We start from the raw sequence: 6,888 nt of genomic DNA, 5'->3' as shown, positions 1-6,888 counted from the left end.
TATATTATTTAATTCATGGAAGAGTCAATAATCGGAGCGTTTCCTTTTAAAAACTAAATATTTCAAAAGGATTACAAGTACCTTAAAAGAATCCCGGATGCTACTGATAAACCACGACACATTTCCGGACCCACGAGTCTCGCGAGCGTCAATTTTTCTATTAATTCATGAAAATATTAAAGCTACTATGATTGACATTAGTTATATGTGTATGTATTATATTATACATATATAAATAATGCCAATCATAATTGCTTTAATATTCTCGTAAATTAATAGAAAAATTGATTCTTTTGAAATTCGTGCGCTTCTAAAAATGTTTATTCTATCAATATATTGGTTATACCTATTTTATATACGGTAGACAGACTGATTATCTCTATTTTATAAATTTTATATTAATACATATTTGAAAATATGATATGTGGATTAATTTATAGTGTAATTAAGCATTTGTTATTTAAATTTGTTATTTGGAATCCATTATAATTAACTCAACAAAGGTTTTTGTTATCACAGGCTAATAGCACTTTAAACCGTAAATGTCTTAATCCCTCGTAGGTTTTATCTCGTTGATTAGTGGGCCAAACAACGTGCGGAATAAGGAAAAATGAAGAAACGCGATAACCGAGCAAAGAACTTTCCGGGTACGTGATTTGGGTGGTAAAATCTACATGGAGGTGCATGGGACATCACTGAAGGCGCGAGTAACTTGCTCGCCTCAGGTCGCCACAGCTATTAAAGTCCTCTTATCTAAAAACTCCTTTAAAGATGTAACGCCAAAAAGAAAGCCATCGTGCAGGCCAGAGAAATCGGCTCATTTTGGGATCCCCAAAAAGATCGTATTTTATTTCTATTTATCAATTTTGTCGATTCCCTAAGCGCGCTTTTGAGACAAATTTCCAATAATCTGGAGATAGTCCCGTTGATGCACGACAAAATCTCGTGACTCTTATTTTCAACGTATAATAGTGCACCGGTCTCTCATTGCACCGTTTGCAGTATATCTCCGCGATAATCGATCGATATCGCCCGTTTCTCCTGCGAGAGCAATGAATTTGTTAGCACATTTATTGAAATTTGTTTATGAAGCCATTCCATGTTAATGTAATTACGCTTACATTTTAACACGACGGCGCGAACCACTACAGTAATTTTATTGTTGCATTTTCATAGTTTAATTTCCAAGCATTGTCCATGCACGGTGCATGTGATGCAGATATTTGGATACTAAACATTCGGATGTACTTAATAGCAGGCGCGTATAATTTTATCTTATATTTGGACAATTTATTTAAATGCGATATATAATTTTGCCGTATTTGCAATAAAATATCACGGAGAATATTTACGCAATAAATTGATGCATGTAATGTCATTAAATAATTAATATTCATTAGTTTATTTTGTAATATTTTTTTAAAGCTATATGTAAGAATGTAATAAGTAATTTATAAGATGTACAATTTCCGCAATTGAGTACACGTAAGTGTCTCATTAAAGAAACATCATTCCTGTGTCTTTAACCATTTTCACGTTTTATAGATTTCACTATGGGAAATTCCTGTGCATAGAAGTCTAAAGAATATGCCATTGAGCTTATTTTATGTTTCAATTAATGAACAGTTCAAATTTGAATATACATTTTAAGATCTCTAGAAAAAGTTTGTACCCTATTTCCAAAAATTTAGATTTAATTAATAGAGTTTTGGCTGTTTTTCTAAAACAATTATACAGTTGCTAATACGCGTTTCGAAAAGAATTCTAATATAATTAAACATATATCCATTTTTTTATTACACGAAACTTACTTCGTACAAAAATTACTAATAACTTTTTAAATTTCAGTTAAGTCATAACTTAGTCATACTTTACAATAAATATTTCAAGACATTATACAGAACTGAACATTTTCAAAAAAATATATAATTATTAATATATATATATATATAATTTAGCGAAAAGAAAACTTTTACCTAGGAATAAAAAAATTGTCGAAACATTTTTATGTTTGCTTTTATTCTCAAAAGTCAACACGACAATCTTAGATGATTCATGTTGGCAAACTACGATCAATAGAAACGACATGTCGACGATCGCAATTTTTTTGCCGAGTGCTCTAAATAATGAAAGTCCACCACCCATTTCTCGATGAACGCCAAGACGGGTAGAATTGCATGCTACCTCGCTCGTTCCTTTCGTGTTCGCTTTCGTTTGTTCGAGCTGTCTTCAAAAGACAACCATCCTTGTCCGTGTATTGAACTCCTTCCTGTGAATTAAATATTTAATACGTGGATCGATATTGTTTCGTACATCTACGTTTCCGCGACACAGACTATCCGGCTGCTCTATTCGAGACTCTTTCACTAACCAGTCTGAGAAATTACAAACCGACTGTTTCTCGTACGCAAATACGCTCACGTACGTCAGACATCATTCGCATTCTGTTTCACTGTCTCTTGGAAGATGAGGCTACAAACCTTTTTCCGCATAACTGATATAACTTAATAAACAATAAAAAAATCATTATTATAACTTATTTTACAAAAGCTATAAAAACTGGGGAATAATTTTCGTTGCGTACGCATAGAATTTAAAAATGTAAAGAAAGTAACGTATATACAAGTATATATATAACTATATATAATTGTTATTTAATACTATAAATTTTGCTACTGATTAATGTCTAAATATCTTGTTTGCTATATTTTTATACAAATTTTATTCAACTATCATATTGATTCAATTAACATGTTTTATTTATTTGATATTATATAAATATACTCTATTCTGCTTTATATTTTCATAAAACTAATATAGTAATTTTATGATGTACGTATAAAGATTAGAATATTTGTTCAGTTTACACAACACACATCGAAAGAATATATTTGCTATTCGATTATGTTTTTCTATAGTCAGCTTTTCCTCGAATCAATACATCAAATTGCTAAATGTCGCGGAAGTATTCATTGATATGAAACTCTCATATCCCGCGACGATAATTATTTTCTCCTATAGTTCATCTACCTACGTGTCTCAAACACCCACCACTTTGCGTCCTTTTACCTTTCTTAGTCATATACGATATGTCACGCCATTTTCTTGAACGCAACGTACGTTGCAATTCAGCGCTGACGGTAATGTCATGTTACCACGAAGGAAGTAAAAATTTTCATGGCTCCATGTCGCACGGCGTAGGTTGATACCATGCGCAGGATGAACTATAAGAAAAACTGGAAATTACCCAAAGGAACGATCGTTTAAGCATAATGGCAATAATAAAAGAGAAAATTACTGCGACAGCATAGTTGAGGGTACAAGATACGAGCCTTTTATCGTAATAAGAAATGCCTTAAGTCGAAATTTGACATATCTGTTAAAATAAATACGTCACATCGCTCTGTAAGTCACCCTTATTTTCAACATTTTAATACATGATGGGTATTTTCAAATTTTATCTTATAAAAATTAAATGGCTTATGTGTAACGTTTCAAAGTAATTCGAAATAACTCGGTGTAAAACAGTCGCGTTATTAACGGAAGAATTTTATCTCAATGGCGATTTTTCAACCATATCTTCGCGTTATATCCCTTGAAGTTAAAGAGAAAGATGTGACAAGAAAAGGATAAGTACGTGAGTATTGTAATTGATCTCTATCACTCTACTTTAGCTTCCACGAAGATAGCATAAATTATTACACGCTCTATAGATTTCTATGACTATGATATACTTCTCTCTTGTACCTTGCGCGATGGTCATAACTATAAACGAAGAATGAAATTTGCTCAATAAAGTGCGACTGTGCTGCTGCGCCACGCTTGTACATATATATGAGTATATACAAATGTACGGTTAAAATAAAAAGATTTTTCAGAGACGAGAGGAAAAAAGTGGAAGACAGAGAGGAAAAGAGCGAGAAAGAGGAACCGAGTACTGCTGTCGGGTGTTAAAGTACCCTGGGCTTTTAAACTGGTTACCCTACTTCCTCATCCCGCTCCTTCTGAATGTTTGATGTTGAAAAATTCGCATACTCTCGGAACGCTGATCTTCTTTTAATTCTTCTTTCCGCTTATCTGCTACGAACATATCTCTCAGGGATAAGAAAAATCGCTGTACTTAGTGACATTTCGAGCAATTATTTATATAATTTCAACGAATTATCTACCCTTTTTCTTTCGTTACGAATTAAATCAACACGTTAGCGCATATACAATAATCGTACATGATGTATAAACTAAGTATTTTGTAACAAATAAGTAATTTGACATCAATGCCACGCTTTAAATGCGCTAAAAAATATATTCAGTATTGATTTTATGTCTACGGTTGATTGATGTGTTACCGTTACGAAGGGAAGAGTAAAATTAATTCTCTGATGTATAGAATTGCGAAATTGATAATTTGACCAAAGTATAAGTAATTACAAGTGCGATTAGACGTTACGTTAAGGAATTTACCATCAAAGGGTATTAGTCGATCGCGCTTCCTATATAAGCAGATCACTCAACCGATGTGTAGTTCATACCGGTTAACGAGCTGACCGCATAGGACACCCACGGTTGATCTACATGCCAACCCTACTGACGTTCGGACTCTGATCTTACATTTGTGGCTAATCAGTAGCTTTGATATCAAAGGACTTAGAGCCGACAGAATGGCAAACTAAATTCGCCATGAGACGCGAAATTTCCATATAATTACCTAAGATCTGAACCAATAATTGTTCATTTCTCATATCTATCTGTTTGCTTTTGACGTTAGATAATATTAGCAGTAATTGTCGCAGGATTGATCATAATATTAATGAAATATATCAAGCGCGCTTACAGCGGCACCTTTCTGTAACGTAATAATTAATTAAAAATTGCATGGACATTCATAAAACTTTATGATGAAAATAATAATTACAATACTCATAACAGAAATTCATAATAATTCGAGTTGTATGCTACATAACAATGCGTTTCACGAGGGAAGGAGCGTATGGCTTGTCAGCGGAATGCATTTAACTCTGACACGCACAGCGCTTTAAACTCATCAGCTTTTACATGGGATTTCAAATGACTCGCAGAAGGTTTCAAACGAAAAACGCAAGTCAGTTGGTCAATCCATTAGAACCATTTCGTTCGAGAGTTGCTGCGTAATGCTTGCGATTCGACTGACTTGCATTACACATGCATTGCCTCAAGAAGCATATGCCGACTTAAGACATTCCTTCTTTTCCCTTTACTGAAATCCATCGTTCGCTGCTTTAAAATGTCGTACTCAGTTACGTATTACGAACTAGAAAGAAATATAAGCGTATATGTATGTATATCTTATATATCAAGGTAAAAGCTATCGTTATAATATGATAATTTTATTAGCACGAATTACAAAAAACGTAATATCGTGGATTAACATGGATGAACGTGACATAAGGTCATTATTATACATTAGCATCCTTTTATATGTATTTTGCTTTTATTTTTTAACCATGGACTCTTTTCGTAACGCACTTTTCGAAAATGCATTTTGCCGCATCCCTTTGTTGTCGCATGTATACCAACACTCAGTTTACACGGATTCCAAGAGCCGGACCGCACCGGGATGCTATTGCTTTGTTTGACGACTGCAGAATCTAAAGCGCGCGACTCGTAACACTACGGCGTTTCGTTTAAAATTGCCCGATAATGGCTGCTGCGGTTTCGGATTGACGGGCGGCTCTTTTGTAGCCATACTCATGCAAACACGCTTTCATTCGTTCTCGGTTCCTGTCATCGGGTTGTCCATCCAATCCTGGTTTTCGTACACGTGTTCGTCACAGTCGCGCAACTTTATAAGCAATAACCGAACGCGTGCGAGACAGGTTTACGGGTTGCACGTCGCGGTCCTTACGCCCTTGCATCACGGCCGGTTGCCAGATGCGGTCAACTATGTTTTTTATGCATACGTTTTACGAGGCACGAGCTTTCCTTATCACTCATAAACGTAAAACTCAGAAAAAAAAATTAAATGTAATTTTCACAAGCCATAGGTACACGAGCAGCTTGCAGAGAGTTACGACGTTCATTGATTATATGACTATAATCCTGGTTCGGATGAATGAAATATTATAGACTGTTTTTTTTTAATCTTCTGTGTAGAATTTATACTCAACACGTTTTAATAAAAAATTATATAAAACAGAGCTTTAAATGATTTTAACGTTTACCTAAATTGAATTCTACAATGTAGCTATACATATGATAGAGTACTTTTCTTAAAAACAATTTCAAGTTTTATTTTGTAAAGAAAATAAGCACAAGAGACATGTGCTGTCTACTTGTGTATATCGAAATAATAGACATGATGATGACTTAGTGTCGATCGACATCGCGATAAAAAAGAATGCAACAGTACGTGAAGCGGAGCTCTAGAATCATCGATCGACAAGTGTGCACGGACTTCGTATGTACGTCAAAGAACAAATATAGCGTTCGTTTATAAGTCGTTTCTATTTTTATGTTATTATAACGGAAATAATGCTACTTGCCTTATGCACCATCCCATATGTCGCGTTTCCCAAGACAATCCGATTTTACACTCTCGAGTATCCAGATATAGCAGCTTAGACCTCGTTTTTTTTTTTTATCAGAATAGTCATAACGCTAATGTATACTTACGTGCCATGTTTAGAATTCTGAATACTGATTTGCACTAGAAAAAATTCAAAGCGTCGTAACCCTTTTCTAAGCTAGCAATAGATTCGCGGACTCTTCGTATTTTATAAATAGACGCGTCAATCTTGACACGAATGTATTATATCGCACACGATTACAGGCAAGATGTCATCGAACTTTATTTCTCTTTAATTAACAATAAAAAAGCGGCCCTATTGTTTAAGTGATATTAAGAAATATCAA

Source organism: Anoplolepis gracilipes, chromosome 9 (genome assembly GCF_047496725.1).
Source record: "Anoplolepis gracilipes chromosome 9, ASM4749672v1, whole genome shotgun sequence".
In the NCBI taxonomy this organism is placed as follows: domain Eukaryota; kingdom Metazoa; phylum Arthropoda; class Insecta; order Hymenoptera; family Formicidae; genus Anoplolepis; species Anoplolepis gracilipes.
This window is presented reverse-complemented; position numbering follows the sequence as displayed.